At 37.1% G+C, this 17,827-nt stretch overlaps 1 protein-coding gene across 2 annotated transcripts in view; it reads right to left on the reverse strand.

Moving 5' to 3' along the window:
• EXOC2 (exocyst complex component 2) overlaps nucleotides 1-17,827 on the reverse strand; it is a 252,325-nt gene that overhangs the window by 224,052 nt on the left and 10,446 nt on the right. The window lies entirely within an intron of this gene.

The raw sequence follows: 17,827 nt of genomic DNA on the forward strand, positions 1-17,827 counted from the left end.
ATCATGATCTCACTGATATGTGAAATTTAAGAAACAAACAGAGGATCACAGGGGAAGAGAGGAAAAATAAAACAGGATGAAATCAGAGAGGGAGACAAACCATAAGTGACTCAGACCTAGGAAACAAACTGAGGATTGCTGGAGGAGATGGGGGTGGAGGGATGGGGTAACTGGGTGATGGACATTAAGGGAGGCATGTGATGTAATGAGCACTGGGCATTATATAAGACTGATGAATCACTGACCTGCACCTCTGAAACCAGTAATACATTATATATTAATTAACTGAAATAAAATTAAAAAAAAATTTTTTTTAACTTAAAAAAAGGGCGATCCTCTAGAACAGTTTCTCAATCTGTTTTTTATTACTGTCTCTGTGAGGAGGCTTTTTAGCCTAACTGCCCCAAAGAAATTTTAATATAAATATACTAAAAATCTGTATAACATACTGTATGTATATCTGTACTTTATACATAAAAACTAAGATATTTTTTGTCCCCTCAAGGGCTAACTTTCAAATATTGTTCCTGTTGAGAATACATGCTCTAGCACTGTACCATTAAGTAGAATGTTTATGATTGATATTACGTAGCTAATGTTACAGAAAATAGCTTTCTATCCTTAGTTTATTCAAAGTCTATTTTTAAAATTAGAAATGGACAGTGAAATCTACCAAATATTTTCTCAACAACTTTCCAGATAACTTTTTTAACCTGTTAATACAGTGAATTAAAATAATAAATATCCTATTAATGAATTAGTTTATATTCTAGGAATAAACATTACTTGGTTCCATTTTTTTAAAGATATTTATTTATTTATTTGAGAAAGAGTGTGAGAGAGAGAGCACAGCAGGGGGAGCTGCAGAGAGAGAGAGAAGCAGGCTCCCCACTGAGCAGGAAGCCCAATGCGGGGCTCGATCCCAGGACCCTGAGATCATGACCTGAGCCGAAAGGCAGATGCTTAACCAACTGAGCCACCCAGGCGCCCCCACTTGATTCCATTTTATTAGTTCTTTAAACATTCCTGGATTTGATTCACTACTACTTAAAGAGTTTTAAATCTTAAATCTTATTTTCAATTAGTTAGAAATTATCTTCTCTTGTATTTCTTTGCTCATTTTTGTAATATCAAGAAGCATTCAGCAGTTCACAAATATTATTGAGCATTTACTATATCCAGAGTGTTGTGCTGGCCTTACAGAAAGAATTTAAAGTTTTCCATATTTGCTATCTTGTAGTTGTTTAAATAGTATAGAAATGTTCTATTCCTTGTATGTTTCTTGTTGCTCGCCTGTAAACCATTTATATCTAGTGCATCATTAGGTATGATTATTTGAGAATTTCCTTCATGGTAATAGGACCATATTTTATAAATCTTCTTTAGATAATTTTAGTATGTGTTTCCAAAAGTCAGATATTTCATTCTGATTTTCAAATTCAACATCATACTACTTTCTTCCATAGCTGTGGTTTTATCACCTTTGTCCTTGTCTTGAGTATTTGTAAATATCACTTTTTTTCATGGTTAGACTTGTGAATGCTTTAATGATCCTTTATAGTAACAGACCTCGATATAAGTTGTAAATTCTACCTTCTTTTTTCAGGAAAGGTGTTCATTACCTACAGCTTCAATATTTGTCAATTCCTCTTGCTTGTGTCTTATTTTGCTTTGTTTTTCCTATCTACCTAGATTGAATATCTAGTTCATTTGTTTCAGTCTTACTTTAATAATAACCTTTAAAGCCCCTACTTTTCCTACCTACAGTGCTGGTCATACCATTGATTTTGGCATGCAGTGGTTTCACTGTTCATTTATAAATGATCTGTAGTTGCAGTTTTGATTTCTTCTTTGCCTAAGATTAATTTTAGAAAGCTTTCAAGATTCCACAGTTAACAGTTTCTTTTCGAGCTTTATTATTATTATTATCAAATTCCAGCATTTACTTGCTTTATTCTTACTCCAGTTTGTTTACTTGTTTTGGTCAGAGAATGTAGTCCATAAATGTCCACAGTGGGGAATTTACTGAGGTTTCTTTTGTGGAATCCCTTCACTTACTTATTCACTGAGCTTCCCTGGTGCCTGTTTTAGGTCAGGAGTCAGCAAACTATAGCAAACAAGAAATACACCTGTTTTTGTAAGTAGCTTTATTGGAACATATGAATTCATTTCCATGTTGTCTATGACTGCTTTCTCACTGCAACAGCAGAACTGAGTAGTTGCAACAGAGACTTTAAAGCCAAAAACGCGTAAAGTATTTACTATCTCACCCTTTCAGCAAAAGTGTGCCAACCCTTATTAGATGATGGCAGGTCAGCATCCCCTGTCTCCACACCATTCTAATCCGAAACTTTTGCAGCTGAAACTCTTTGAATTTCCAGATATATGTTAAGGTTCCTTTCCTGTTTCTAGCACTGGTATTTTCATCACAGTGATTAGAACATATAAGAAACTAAGAGACATAATAAAAAATATTGGGGCACCTGGGTGGCTCAGTCGTTAAGCATCTGCCCTCAGCTCAGGTCATGATCCCAGCATCCTGGGATCGAGCCCCGCATCGGGCTCCCTGCTCGTAGGGAAGCCGCTTCTCCCTCTCCCACTCCCCCTGCTTGTGTTCCCTTGCTCGCTGCCTCTCTCTCTGTCAAATAAATAAATAAAAATCTTTAAAAAAAGAAAAAAGAAAAAAAAAAGAAAAAATATTGGCATATGTGATAGCATCTTCATCCTGTAAGTCCTATTGATACAAAACTGAATAAATCCTCCAAATAGTAGTACCTTATGCTTACAAGAAGAATTTCAAAAACTGTTTCAAATACTGTTAGTATCCCTTTTAGAAATTAAGGTCTATTGAATCAGTTATTGCACAGAACTGAGAAATTTGGTGCTTTGCTTTATTTCTTTAAAGACCTGACAAGTTGGGTTTTTTTAATAGACTTTAATTAAGTAGAAAAGTACAGAGAATTCCCATATAGCTGTGAATATTAGTTGAGGGAAACCTCATTTAGGATGGAGTCAGGAAGCCCTGATGGGACTTTCCATCACAGCTTACGTCACATTCCTCAACAGGAAGAAATTCAATTTACCACCCCAACAAGGAGGAAGATTTTCTCCTTGCCGAGTAACAGCCCAGCCAATAAGAAACTATCACAATTCAGATGATGAGAAACCATCACTGTTAGGCAGGACGCTAGGCATGAGTGACAAGGAGGATGGACCTTAGACATCCTGATGGAGAGCCCCAACAGAGGACCACCTGGGGACAACCCTATGACACCCATCTAGCAGGTGGTTTGGTTTGTGGCTACAACAGAGGAAGAGTGAAGTTTATTGTGCTTGCTGTGCTCCTGCAAAAAGCAGCCCCTTGTTCCTCTTTGACCTATGTCTCTAGAATAGAAATAATGTTGCGGTTTCTTACGCCTAGCAGCATTTTGAAAACATTTTGGGAAACGACATGCAGAGTTGGCTAATTATTGTATAAATCTAGGCCTGTTATTCAAATGTTGCCACCGTAGGGCTCTTGGGAAAGAAAAAACTGATATAAACCCAGAGTTTCCAGGGCCTTTGTCTCTTGTGACCACTCCTCCCTTAGAGCGTACTTTAATAAAACTTTGCTCGCTTTATTTTCATTTTGCTATCCTGTAATTCTGTACTATAGCAGTGAAAAGAACTGAGGCTTTCCTTTTCCATGTAACTCTCGGTAACATCACCACCTTGAACTCTTGCTTTCCTTCAATAGACTTTCCTTCAAAGCTGTCTCTCCTCTTCTTTTTCTCTATAAAGTAACATTCCTCTCATTCTCCAGACTTGCCTATGGTTTTCCATAGCCTGCATGTCCTGAATTGGAATTCCTCTACTATCCCCAAATAAAGTATTTTGCTGGTAAAATAAGTAGCCATCGTATTTTGAAGATTACATACCTCTTCACAAGCCCCACATGCAGTTTCATCTATAACTAATATCTTACATAAGTGTGGTATATTTGTTACAATTGATAAGCCAAAATTGATACATTAACTAAGCCATAGTTTGCTATTAGGGTTCACGTTTTGTGTTGTACATTTGAGTTTTGACAAATGTATAATTACATATATTCACAGTTACAGTATCATAGAGAAGAGTTTCAATGCCTTAAAATTCCTTTTTTCTCCACCCTTAGCATATCAATCATACTTCTTAAATGTTTTTCAGTGGTTGCCCTACAGTTTGCATTACACACGTACAACTAAATGAAGTTGACTTTCATGTAACACTGTACTTCATGGCTAGTGGAAGGACCTTATAATAATGTATTCCCAATTTCTTCTTCCTATGCTTTATAGCATGTCATTAATTTCTATTCTCCATAAGCTATAATCACCAAATACTTTATTCCTGTTATTAAACAAACTACTGTTAGATCAAGAATAAGAAAAATTGTATTTTATCTTCATTTATTCTTTTCTAATGCTCCTTTATGTAGATCCTAGTTTCTGACCTTTATCATCTTTCTTTCAGAGAAATTTCTTTTAATGTTAATAAATGAACCCAGAAAAACCCAGGCTTAAGTACTTCCCATTCACTTTTGAAGGATAATTTGATAATTTTGTTTGTACACAGAATTCTATGTTGATTTTTTTCTTTCAGCACTTTAAATATTATGTTCTTTTCTTATTCATTCTTTTCTTGCTCATACGATGTCTGAAAAGAAATCCAATATAATTCTTATCCTTGATTTCCCATAAGTAAGCTGTTTTTCCTCTGGCCTACTTCAAGATTGTCTGTTCTACATTTTCTGCAGTTTGAATATAACTAGATATAGATTTTTTTAGTATAAGTCCTGCTTGAGTATCCTCTGAGCTTCCTGGGTCTGTGGTTTATTGTCTATTATTAATTTTGGAAAACTCTCAGTCATTGCTCCAAGTCATTTCACAGACAGGCCCTCATGAACAGTGCAAATGGAGACTCACCCACCCTGTCCCCCATAGCCTACTACTGTCCCCCACACTGTCTCCCACAGTCCCCCACTGAGCCCCACCAGTTATCCCTCCCTATCCCCAAACTGTACAGTGAATAATAAAAAAAGAAAATCACAAAATGTTAAAAAAAAAAAAAAAGGAGGAGGAGGGGGAGGAGGAAGGAAAAAAAGAGTAGGGGAAAAAAGAAAAAAATAACAAAGTAAACATTAACTATGGTCAAAGTCCTTCAGATCACCAAACATAAACCAAGAAAGGTTAAAAGGGTCCAAACCTAGACCCAGCAAGGGACTTAAACAGATGCTCTGAATTCCCTACCGAGGGCTGCTCATGAGAAACTAGCAAGAAATGAGCCAATCACAGCTGGGTATAATCCACAGTGATTTTCTCACTTTCTGATCCCAATAAGTCCTTAAAAAAAAAGAGAGAAAGAAAGAAAGAGAAAGAAAAAGAAAAAGAAAAGGTAGGGGGCAGGGGGACAGATACCAAAAGACTTTTTATGTATGTGGGTCATAGCCATTAACATTAGTAATAGGAAAACCTCATTTAGAATAGACTCAGAAGGCTGACGGGGAGCTCTCAAGCCCTACCACTTCTGTCAATTGCAGACCCAACAGGAAGAAAAGGGCCTATTTTACTATCCCAACACAAGGAAGAAAGTTTTTCCTTCTCTCCCAACAACAGCCCAAAGAGAGACAGCCAATGAAAAGCCACTATACTTCCACTCCCAGTTTACACCCAAAGGACTTTTAATTTATAACAGCCTACCAACTCTCCATTTTCCTCTATAAAAGACTGTTCCTTTCCTTGTCCATGTTCTCTGGGCACGGCTATGCTTTTGCAATTCTCCACTATTCCCGAATAGACCTATTTCTGCTGGCAAAATAACTGGTAGGTTAATATCATTAATACTTACTTTATTAGAAATAAAAACGTATGGGACGCTTCAGTGGCTTTTCCATTTCCAGTATGAAAAGCTGTAATAGGGGCACCTGGGTGGCTCAGTCGTTAAGCGTCTGCCCTCGGCTCAGGTCATGATCCCAACATTCTGGGATTGAGCCCCGCATCAGGCTCCCTGCTCAGCGGGAAGCCTGCTTCTCCCTCTCCCACTCCCCCTGCTTGTGCTCCCTCTCTCACTGCCTCTCTCTCTGTCAAATAAATAAAATCTTTAAAAAAAAAGCTATAATAATTTTGGCTTTTGGAAAGCTCATTCTGTCTACACTTAATATAATTTCTTCTTTAATCTCTGAATGATTGGTCTCAAGAAGCCACAACTTAAGTGGCATTACCCTATTGTATTTGTTCTGTTGCATAAGACAATGGTATGTTAACATTTACAAAGCTGAGAGGAAGACGATTTTCACTTCTTATTTATAGTTTTGCCTGAAGTCTTTGGAATAGATTCTTCCTTTCCATAAATCAGAGGACGCACTATATCTACTCTGGTATTTTCAAATGTAGAAGCTGCAGCTGTGGGACAAGAAGAAAGCAACAATCCACCACGCTCTGTATCTCATTATTCAGCATGGACAGGGGTTCTGGGTGTTGGACATGGCAAGTATCTCAGGAGAAGGAAACGAGAAGCCCGTTCATTTACTCCTTCTCCGACATTTGTCCTTTATGTAGATCTGAGTTTCTGATAGATATCATTTCTCTTCTCTCTGAAAAACTTCTTTAATACTTTAACTTCTTTTAACATCTAACATAATTGGGTGAAAAATTTCCTCAATTTTATTTGAAAAGTCTTTACTTCTTCTTCACTTCTGAAGGCTAACTTCACTGCATACAGAATTCTAGGTTGATAGTGTTTCCTTGCTTGCTTGCATAGTTCCTGAAGACAAGTACCATGTAATGTTTATCTTTGTCCCTTTCTAGGTAGGGTGGGTATTTTCCCCCCTGCTCTGGCTTCTTTCACTATTTTCTCTTTGATTTTTCTGCAGTTTGAATATATATATCTAAGTGTAGATTTTTTGTTATTTGCTTACTATTTTCTGAATTTTCTGATCTGTGGTTTGGGATCTATCATTACTTTTAGGAAATTCTCAGCTGTTAATTCAAATATTTTTTCTGTTCCTTTCTCTCCTTCTCCTTCTGATATTTCCATTATGTGCTATACCTTTTGTAACTGTCCCACATTTCCTGGATATTCAATTTTCTTCAGGTTTTTCTCTTTGTATTTCAGTTACTGACATTTCTTTAAGCTCACTGATTCTTTCCTCAGGTATATTCAGTTTACTGATAAGCCCATCAAAGGGATTCTTCATTTCTGTTTCAGTGTTTTATTTCTACTATTTCCTTTTGATACTTTCTTAAAGTTTCTTTCTGCTTACATTTTTTGTCTGTTCTTGCATGTTATCCATTTACATTTTCCATTTACAGCCCTTAACATATTAATGACAGTTGTTTCAAATTCCTGGTTCAATAATTCCAACATCCCTACCATGTCTAAGTTTGGTTCTGATGCTTGCTTTGTTTCTCCAAACTGCATTTTTTATCTTTAAGTATGTCTTGCAAGTTTTGTTGAAAGATGGACAGGATGTACTGATTAAAGCAACTGGTACTGGTTCCCACAGGGATGTCTGCTCCTGGACTTCTGCTCTGGTGAAGTTGTGATTCTCTGTATCTGCCTGTCTCTCTCCAATTTGGGGAGCAACAGTTTGCTGTAACCTCAATTCTCTAATGGAAATATATATATAACTTGTAACTATTTTGGCACGAATCTTTCTAAACTTGTCTAAATTTGCCTTATAATAGCATATGGAACATAATTTAACTTAAAGAATCATTTGCAGCCATTATCATGATCATTAAAGACTGTTTTGTACATGTTCCTGGGTTACTGCTTTCAAGCTGCAGTGTTTTATGAACCTGCTTTTTATAGTCATCTCAACTGATGTCAGACTCCTACTGATTACTAAAATCAGGGTGCCAGTCTCTCTCTCTCTCTCTTTTTTTTTTTTTTTCAGTCTCTTGACAAATCTATTTCCTCTCCTTTGTTGCTTCTAATCTGCTGTACGGCTCCTGGATGACCATCACTCTCTCCAATTCTACTCCTGTCCTAGTTTTTGTTCACTTCAGATCTTGTGCATTCCTCCATAACAGAAGTCAGATGGTGTCCAGGAGCTCCATGTGTCCTAGCTGCTCTCCACATCTCCATTAGGTCAGGAAAAACCCAGAGTTTCTTGTGATCCTCCAGGCAGGATTTCTTAAAACTGCGGCACTAGTCTTGGTTTGGACAGGGTCATTCTTTGTAATGAGGGATGTCCTGTACATAGCAGGATGCTGAATAGCATATCTGGCCTCTTTGCACTACATAACAGCAGCAGACCCCCAACTGCAATGATTAAAATGTATCTCCAGACAATGCCAACTGTCCCCAGGGAAGGGGAGAGGGTCACCCCCAGTTGAGGACCACTGCTCCAGGGATTAGAATGGAGGCCGGAGATCTGGGTGCTCAGGGATAAGATCCCTCTTTCAGAGCCTCTGCATCACCTTGGAAGAGCAAGAGTGAGGCCTGGATCTCAGCATATCCCTGACAAGATTCCTACTCCTCCCGCCCCTCAAACTTCCATGCTCACCACCATCATCTTCCTTAACATTATGTCTTATTTACACTTACCTGGGCCACAGAAAGAAACCCTGACTACTGATCAACCCACAGCCCCAGGCTCTAATCCCTATTTATTCTGACTCTCCCTTTCTGGATCCCTATCTACTAAAATACTAACAAACCAACTCAGAAGGAAGATTTAATTGTGACAGGTTTTCACTTTGATATCTGTGGTAGTCCTCTAGGTTCCAGACAAGTGTTGATGTCAAATAATGACCAAAAAATACATATACAAAAGCTCATGAGTGGTTACTTGCTACCTCCTTGATCCAAAAATAGGAAACAGAACTATCGTTTTTTGTTTTTGTTTTTTTTTTTAGTAATCGCTGCACCCAAAGTGGGGCTCCAACTCACTACCCCAAGATCAAGAGTCACATGCTCTTTCAAGTGAGCCAGACAAACACCCCAAACTGTCACTGTTTTTCATCAAATTTTACATTGCTATGCTAGGTTCAAAGACTAACAGAACTATCAAACTCCAAACTAGAAATTATGCAAAAATGCCAAATTGGTCATAATTCACATACAATTAGCCAAATTTGAGTCATTATACCTAAATCAATAACTCTAAGATCAAAATGAGCTTTTTATTGCCACAATAATTACAGAACAGGTGATCCTAACTGAACAACAAAGACTGCTAACATGATTACTTCCTTTCTTCCTATAATTTGGTAAAAAAAAAATATATATATAGAGAGAGAGAGAGATAAAATTTGTTTAGCCTTAAAAGTGATGTATTTATTTATTCTTTCAGTTAACTAGCCTATGGGCCATTTTCCTTTTAAGAGTTCACACACCCGGGAAAAAAAATTATCTTGTACAGAATGTGGACTGTGAACACTTCTCGAAGCCTAACAGTGAAAATGAGTTTGGACTGTGGTAAACAGAAGAAAGAATATCTCCAAAATACAATAGTAACTTCAAAAATAACTGGGAAGAGAAGGGGTTAGATATTAAATGCTTTCTCTCATACTCTTTTCTAGGTCAAATTTATGCCTCTTTTCAATGGATATAAGAATTACTGCTCTAATGATCTTTGCTCTCCACCACAACTAAATCCTGAAGCTATGATACAAAGTCCTGGTCCGTGTATTAATCATGCTTTTTTTTAAATTTTCTGTATTTTATAATGCTTTAGCATCTTGAGGCCTTGCACACCACGAAAGGAACTGCCCCTCTGAGGGTTAACTAATTCCTAGAGATAGCCAACAACTTGACAGGAGCATGCCTTTGATACACAAATCAACCAATCCAGAGTCCATACCCATCCTTCATCCCACTCCTGCCGTCCAGGACAACACCCACTCTGTCCTAAACGCCCCAAGGCAAGATACCAGAAACTAAGGACCACTGCATAGAGCAAGCAGAGCCTGCCAAAATCAATCCAATCCTAAACTTGCTCAGCTTGCCTACCGTGGCTTGCCCACTCCTTCCAGAAAAAACCATAAAAAATGCTCTGGCCCATTCTTAAACCTTCTGCCTCCTGACCAACCCTAATACTTTCTCCACCCCTGGCTTCCCCCACCCTGCCCAGCACGTGTCCTCTTAGAGGGACTGTGAATAACAAACTCTTTTTTTCCTTTCTTTTAATGTAGGCTCCATGCCCAGTGTGGAGCCCAACGTGGGGCTCAAACTCGCGACCCCCAAAGATCAAGACCTGAGCTAAGTCAAGAGTAGGATGCTTAACCAACTGAGCTACCCAGGCGTCCCTGTCTTTTCAAGAGCTACCTTTTCTCCTCTGTTGGCCTCACCATACCTGAATAACAATAAAATCTACATTCAAAACAGTCTTCCCTTTTCAGTATTTTCTGGGCCACTATGAGTAAATGCCAATCCTTCCTTTTCACCCAAGAGTCTTGGGCGAGCAGGAAGGAGGAAAGGAAACAAAGAATATTTAGAAATTCCTTAACTCTAAGTGCTAAAGGGAATCTGGCCCTAATAATGCTTTTATGTCATTTATCTAAGACAGATAAGTGACAGGAGAATCCAACATTACTGACCTCTGACTCTTGCGGAGTACATGAAGAGATGTTTTATTCATTCTAACAGAGATGGGTGCCATTATCACCCACTGCTTCCAAACTGACTCTCTGGAGAGGACAGGTTCTCCTGGTGACCTTGAGGATGAAAGGTTCTGCAATTTCCCACATTACACTTTATGGGGATCTTGACTATTTAATTAGTGGGCTGCAGTTTTCATGTGCAACGGACAGTTATCATTTAAGGTGTATATTTAGGAACAAATATGGCTCTTGCCTTTATTTAAGGTATTTTACAACATAAGAAACAACACAAATAACATCAGTAAAGGATGTAGCTAGCCATTAATTAGCAGATAACACAACATGTCTTAGATAATAAGCAAACATCAATAATAGTAACAACAGTTGTATCTATTGAACGCTAATTATGTTCTTTCCATGTAATAGCTTTTAATCCTCATAACTCACCTGTGAGGATATCCCATTAATACTTTGTCCAACACCCCGCAACTAATAACTGAAAGAGCAGGATTCACACCTAGGCAATTGGCTCTAGTGACTGTGTCTGCAATCACACACACACACACACACACACACACACACACATACACACACACTGATACCTTTCATTTATGAAAATGGCACCAGGGTGCCTGGGTGGCACAGTCATTAAGCGTCTGACTCTTGCTATCAGCTCAGGTCTTAATCTCAGGGTCATGAGTTCAAGCTCCCAGCATGGAGCCTACTTAAAAAAATGGGGAAAAAAAAGGCACCAAAAAGAATAGTTTTCACAAGTGCTGACAAGCTGACCTCTCAGCCCAGCTCTGCAATGTGAATATGCACTAAGAGATGCTGACTGGCATTAAGGACACCAACAGTTTTCATCAATACAAAGCAAACTGACTTATAAGGCCTAAAGAACACTGGCGCCATTAGACCACACTTTAACCAGACAAACCAATGTGTTCAGTTGGGAAAGAGACAAAATCAGTAGAAAAGCAACCTAACTAGGAGTCAAAAGACATATATTCAAATCCTAACTATATGATTTATTCAGGTCCCTTTAAACTCTTAGTTTTCTCATCTATAAAATGGGAATAATACCTAACTTCACAGGTACACCGAGAGGATTAAATGAGACCAAGTATGTCAAAAATCTCTGCAAACATTAAGGCCCAATATAAAAGTAACGAAGTATTGCTCCTCAGCGGAGGTAAAAAACCAACTTCACGTGAATTTGGTGGCTGGGTCAGTCATTAAATGTGTTGCCATGTTGCAGACTGGATGTGAAACTTTACAGGAGGATGACCTTAATCTATTTCAAGACTGAAGATATTATTAACAGAAAAAAGAGAAAATTATAGAGTCGGGGCGCCTGGGTGGCACAGCGGTTAAGCGTCTGCCTTCGGCTCAGGGCGTGATCCCGGCATTATGGGATCGAGCCCCACATCAGGCTCCTCCGCTATGAACCTGCTTCTTCCTCTCCCACTTCCCCTGCTTGTGTTCCCTCTTTCGCTGGCTGTCTCTCTCTCTGTCGAATAAATAAATAAAATCTTAAAAAAAAAAAAAAAGAAAATTATAGAGTCATGTCACATAATTTGCGTAAGAAAGACCCAAGAAGCAGGAGGGGGAGGGCTGAATACAATCCTGCAACTGTAAACTAAGATTTAGTCTCAAGAACCAGGGTGTATCAACTCCACAGCAAATGGGTAAACTACTTTAAAGTCACAGCATTATACCTCACAATCTGACGAAAAAAATTCCAAATACTGTTTATGAAATATATTCAGGATAGCCGAATACCAAGCTTAATATTCTAAAGAATTACTTTATTTTCTTGCCTCTTTAATATATTAATTCCAATCCCCCAAAATAGTTACAGTCCAAAGCATAATTTTCTTGCTTACATTACTTCAAACATCTCTAGAGTTAAAGAATTTCTGTTATTTAGAAAGTTGAATATAATTTTGATTAAGCCAATAAAACTAGAATAATAGAAAAGTAAATGTGTATTACAGCTTTGGGCATAATAAGTTTGGAGCTGATGGAAGAATCCCAACAGTGAACACACCACATAGAAATATACACCTTCTATAGGTTAATAAATGAGACAACCAAATTTAAAAGCCAAACAGTAAATTAGAGAAAATATTCAAAATAAAACATGAATAGCTTTATTATAAACACATCTGACAAAACCAATAAGAAAACATTAAGACTCAAAAAAAAATAGAGAAAGGCATAAGCAGAAAATTCACAATGAAGGAAATGCAACCAATAAACAAATATATGGAAAAAAATTCAACCTCACAGAAATGCAAATTACAAGAGATTCCATTGTTGGACTATTAATGAAAAATATTTAAGACAGTCATGATAGTCCACTGAATCTGTGTAGTGCTCCTATGCACTGCTGGCAGCAATATAAACCATTCCACCATATATATAAACATTCCAATATAAACCACTGGAAAACAATTTGGCAAAATGTGTCAAAGTCTTACAAATGCTTCTTTTGACTTGGAACATATTCTCTTTTTTCCCCACCAACATATTAATTCAACAGCTCTACACTTTATGCTATGATCACCACAGGTGTAGCGATCATCTTTTGCCATACAACACTAATACAACACTGAATTCACTGTGTTTCCTATACTGTACCATTCATGCTGTGACTTCTTCATTCTACAACTAGAATTCTGTACTTCTCACTCCCCTTCACTTGGTTTACCCATCCCTGCCTTCCCCCTCCCCTCTGGCACCCATCAGTTTGTTCTCTGTATTTATGGGTCTGTTTCTGCTTTTTGTTTGTTCATTTGTTTCGTTTTTTAGATTCCATACGTAAGTGAAATCATATTGTATTTGTCTTTCTCTGACTTATTTCACTTAGCATAATACCTCTAGGCCCATCCGTGTTGTCACAAATGGCAAGATCCCATCCTTTATATGGCTGAATAATATTCCATTGCACATATACACTACTTCTTTATGCATTCATCCAATGGTGAACATTTAGGTTGCTCACATATCTTGGCTATTGTAAATAATCGTGCAGTAAACATAGCAGTGCAAATATCTTCTCAAAATAGTGTTTTCATTTTCTTTGGGTAAATACCCAGCAGTGGAATTCCTGGATCATATAGTATTTCTACTTTCATCTTTTTGTATTTCTATTTTTTTTTATTTTTTGAAGAGCCTCCATACTGTTTTTCACAATTGTTGTAACAACTTACATTCCTACAAACAGTGCACAAGAGTTTCATTTTCTCCACATCCGCACCAAAACTTATTTCTCACCTTTTTTATTTTAGTCATTCTCACAGGTGAAAGGTGCTATCTCTGTGGTTTTGATTTGCATTTACCTGACAATTAGTGATGTTGAACATCTCTTCATGAGTCTGTTGGCCCTATGTAGGTAGGTCTTCTTTGGAAAAATGTCTGTTCAGGTCCTCTGCCCATTTTTTAATTACATTAATTGGGGTTTTGGTGTTGAGTTATAGAAGTTTTAATATATTTAGGATATTAACCCCTTATTATGTGAAAATATCTTCTCCCACAAAGTTGATGTTCCATTTTGTTTAAGGCTTCCTTTACTGTGCACAAGCTTTATATTTGACGTAGTCCTAGTAGTTTATTTTTGCCTCTGTTTCCCTTGCCTGAAGAGACACATCTAGAAAAATGTTCCTAAGGCCAATGTCAAAGAGATTATTGCCTGTTTTCTTCCAGGAGTTTTATGGCTTTAGGTCTCACATTTAATCCATTGGTCTTTAATCCAAATGGTCTTTAATCCATTTTAAGTTTATCCTTGTATATGGTGTAAGAAAGCATTCTTTCTTTTGCATGTAGTGGTCCAGTTTTCCCAGCACCGTTTATCGAAGAGACTCTTTTCCCCACTATATATTCTTGCCTCCTTGGTCATAGTTCAATTGACCATATAAATGTGGGTTTATTTCTGGGCTCTCCATTCTGTTTCATTGATTTATGTGTTTATTTTTGTGCCAATACCATACTGTTTTGATTATTATAGTTTCATAGTATGTCTTGAAATCTGGGGTTATGGTACCTCCAGCTTTCTTCTTCTTTCTCAAGATTGCTTTGGTTATTTGGGGTCTTTTCTAGTTCCAAAAAAATTTTATTATTACTTGTTCCATTTCCGTGAAAAAACATTGCTGGTCTTTTGATAGGATTGCATTGAATCTGTAGGTTGCTTTGGGTAGTATGGACATTTTTACAATATTAATTCTTCCAATCTGTGAGCATGGTATGTCTTTCCATATGTCTGTACAGTCTTCAATTTCTTTCATCAATGTTTTCTAGTGTTGAGAGTACAGTTTCTCACTTTTTTTGATAAGCTTATTCCTAGGTATTTTATTCTTTTTGGTACAATTGTAAATGGAATTGTTCTCTTAATTTTTCTTTCTGTTACTTTCTTATTAGTGTATAGAAACACAACAGGTTTCTGTAAATTAATTTTGTATCCTATAACTTAACTGAACTCATTTATTAATTCTAATTGTTTTTGGTGGAGTCTTAAGGGATTTTTTTAATAGTTATTATGTCATCTGCTAATACTGATGGATTAACTTCTTCCTTACCAATCTGAATGTCTTTTATTTCTTTTTCTTGTCTGACTGCCGTAGCTAAGACTTCCAGTACTATGTTGAATAAAAGTGGTGAGGTGGACATCCTTGTCTCATTCCTGATCTTAGGGGAACAGGTCTCAATTTTTCACCATTGAGTATAATGTGAGCTATGGGACTGTCATATAAGGGTATTATTATATTGAAGTATATTCCCTCTAATCCCACTTTGTTGAGAGTTTTTATCATGAACACATGTTGAATTTTGTCAAATGCTTTTTCTGCATCTATTTAGATAAATATATGTTTTTTTATCCTTCATTTTGTTAATGTGGGGTAACACTGATTGATTTGGGAATACTGAGCTAGCCTTACATCCGGGAATAAATCCCACTTGATCATGGTTAATGATCCTTTTAATGTATTACTGAATGTGGTTTGCTAGTATATGGTTGAAACTTAAAACATATTCTTGAAATGTGACCAATGAATAAAATAATCCAAACCATGGGGATTATTAGGCATGAAGATTTCCATAACTGCAATGATTTATTACCACAACGGGAAAAAACATAGAAACACCCCAAACAACTAGAAAATGATTCAACTAAAATGTGAAGGTCCATCCAAGGAAATATTATACAGCAAGTGAAATATGAAAAGTATGCCAGAGCAAGAGAATACTTATAACAAATTAGTTTTTAAAAAGAGATATATACACATATATATGTAAATACATAAATCTGTATACATTTAGGGAACTATTTAGCATTTTAGAATACTTACTTCTGGAACTTTTTCTGTACATTTTAAAATCATTTCGTGTACATATGCGTATATAATATATTACGAACCTTCCTTGGGATGGTCTCCTGACCAGACGTCTGGAAAAATTTCAACCTTTTTATCAAGTGACCTTTCCTGGACAAGAGCCTATCATGAGGAAAAGCAATCGACCCAAGGGATATCAATCTAGCACAGAGAGTTTCTATTAAAAAGGTAACTGTGATCCAAAACCTGGAGGTCTGTGGTCTGAACCCATATTTGGTGGCTGCCATCCTCCAGCACAATTCCAGACTAACACTACCATCACTCCTTCCCCCAAGGCCAAGGACAACCTACAGGTCAAGATTTAGGGAAACTAGGTCAACTACCTCAGTTGGCTGTTGCTCAAAACGTATCAGCTTCATTGAAAATACATCCAAGGCTGAGAAAACGCCCCCAAATCTTGCAAGAAATGACAGGCTCTTGATTCATGTAATGTATTTAGTGGAAATCCACACTCTTGGCCGGATATTCATATGAACGTTTTCAGCTTTTGCAAATAAAAATATATAATTCTTTTTAAAATATATGTTACACATATATAAATATGTATTACTATATAATTTTTATATATATTATGATTTTAAAATATGCAGAAAAAGTTTCTGAAAGTATTCTAAAATGCTAAATGGTTTTATTAATAGTGGTAATATCATCAGAGATTAAACAGTTTGTCCAAAGTCACAGCTGGTAAGTGGTAGAGTTGAGATTCAAAATCAGGCCTTAGCTCTATGCTAATCTAATTCTCCATATGATTTTTTTTTACCTCTTATTATGAAAATTTTAAACATACATTAAAAAAGAGATTAGCATAATGAACCTCCATATTCCCAACACACTTTTATGTTGTTTTTCAGCCAGTATTTTAAAGCAAACCCCAAACGTATCATATCATCCATAAATATTTTAGTTTGTATCTCTACAATGGACTTCCTACCCCACCCAAATTCATTTTTTCTATGTTGTCTCAAAAATTGCTACAGTTGACGGGCGCCTGGGTGGCTCAAACAATTAGGCTTCTGACTCTTAATTTCAGCTCAGGTCTGATCTCAGGCTCATGGGATCAAGCCCCGTGTCCACCCATAATGTGGAGCCTGCTTAAGATTCTCTCCCCCCTAAAAAAATTGTTAGAGTTGATGTGTTAGAATCTTGATCTAACCAATGCTATTAGGAAATAAAAGACAAAGCCTACCTTTGTACAAGTATATATGCTTGCATGAATATGGATAAAGTCTGAGATGAATAGACACCAGAGGTTAGCATTATTGGGAGAATGAGACTGGAGAGGGTAGAAGGATCAGGGAAATCACATGTTTTCTACATTTTTATATTGCTTTCCTTGTGGCAGTGAGCATGTATACAAGTTTTTTAGAAATGCAATAAGCCTTAGACACAGAAAGGCCAACTCCAGAGCATGGTATGGAGTAGCCCCTATGGATAGGGATACAAGGCAGTATACTGCTTCCTTAGGAATACCGACCACCAATGTTTCTTCTTAGCAATTCTGGACCTGCTCATTTCTCTTATATACTGATTTTCTTAGGAAAAGAATAACAAATAATATTCCCTACATTAAAAAAGAAAGGAAAAAAGAATTACTGTACCAAGGTCCCTGATAAAGAACTGTCCTCAATGGGCTTGGCTAGGACTGCACCATGTTCTTTTCTTTACTCCTAGGACCTAGCCTAGTACCAGAACAAAGCAGACACTCAGTAAAACAGTGGCTGGGCTGAACAGACCTGCGAACACATGGGCTCACTGGCAACTCTCTTCTTTTGGCTCTTCAAGAACAACAGCAAACCTTAGGCCATGTGGAATTCCAGCTATGAGAAACCACTGAGATGGGGTCTTTGAGACGGATGTCAGCTTGAT

The sequence above is a fragment of the Ursus maritimus genome, unplaced genomic scaffold (genome assembly GCF_017311325.1).
Source record: "Ursus maritimus isolate PB19 unplaced genomic scaffold, ASM1731132v1 scaffold_30, whole genome shotgun sequence".
Lineage (NCBI taxonomy): Eukaryota > Metazoa > Chordata > Mammalia > Carnivora > Ursidae > Ursus > Ursus maritimus.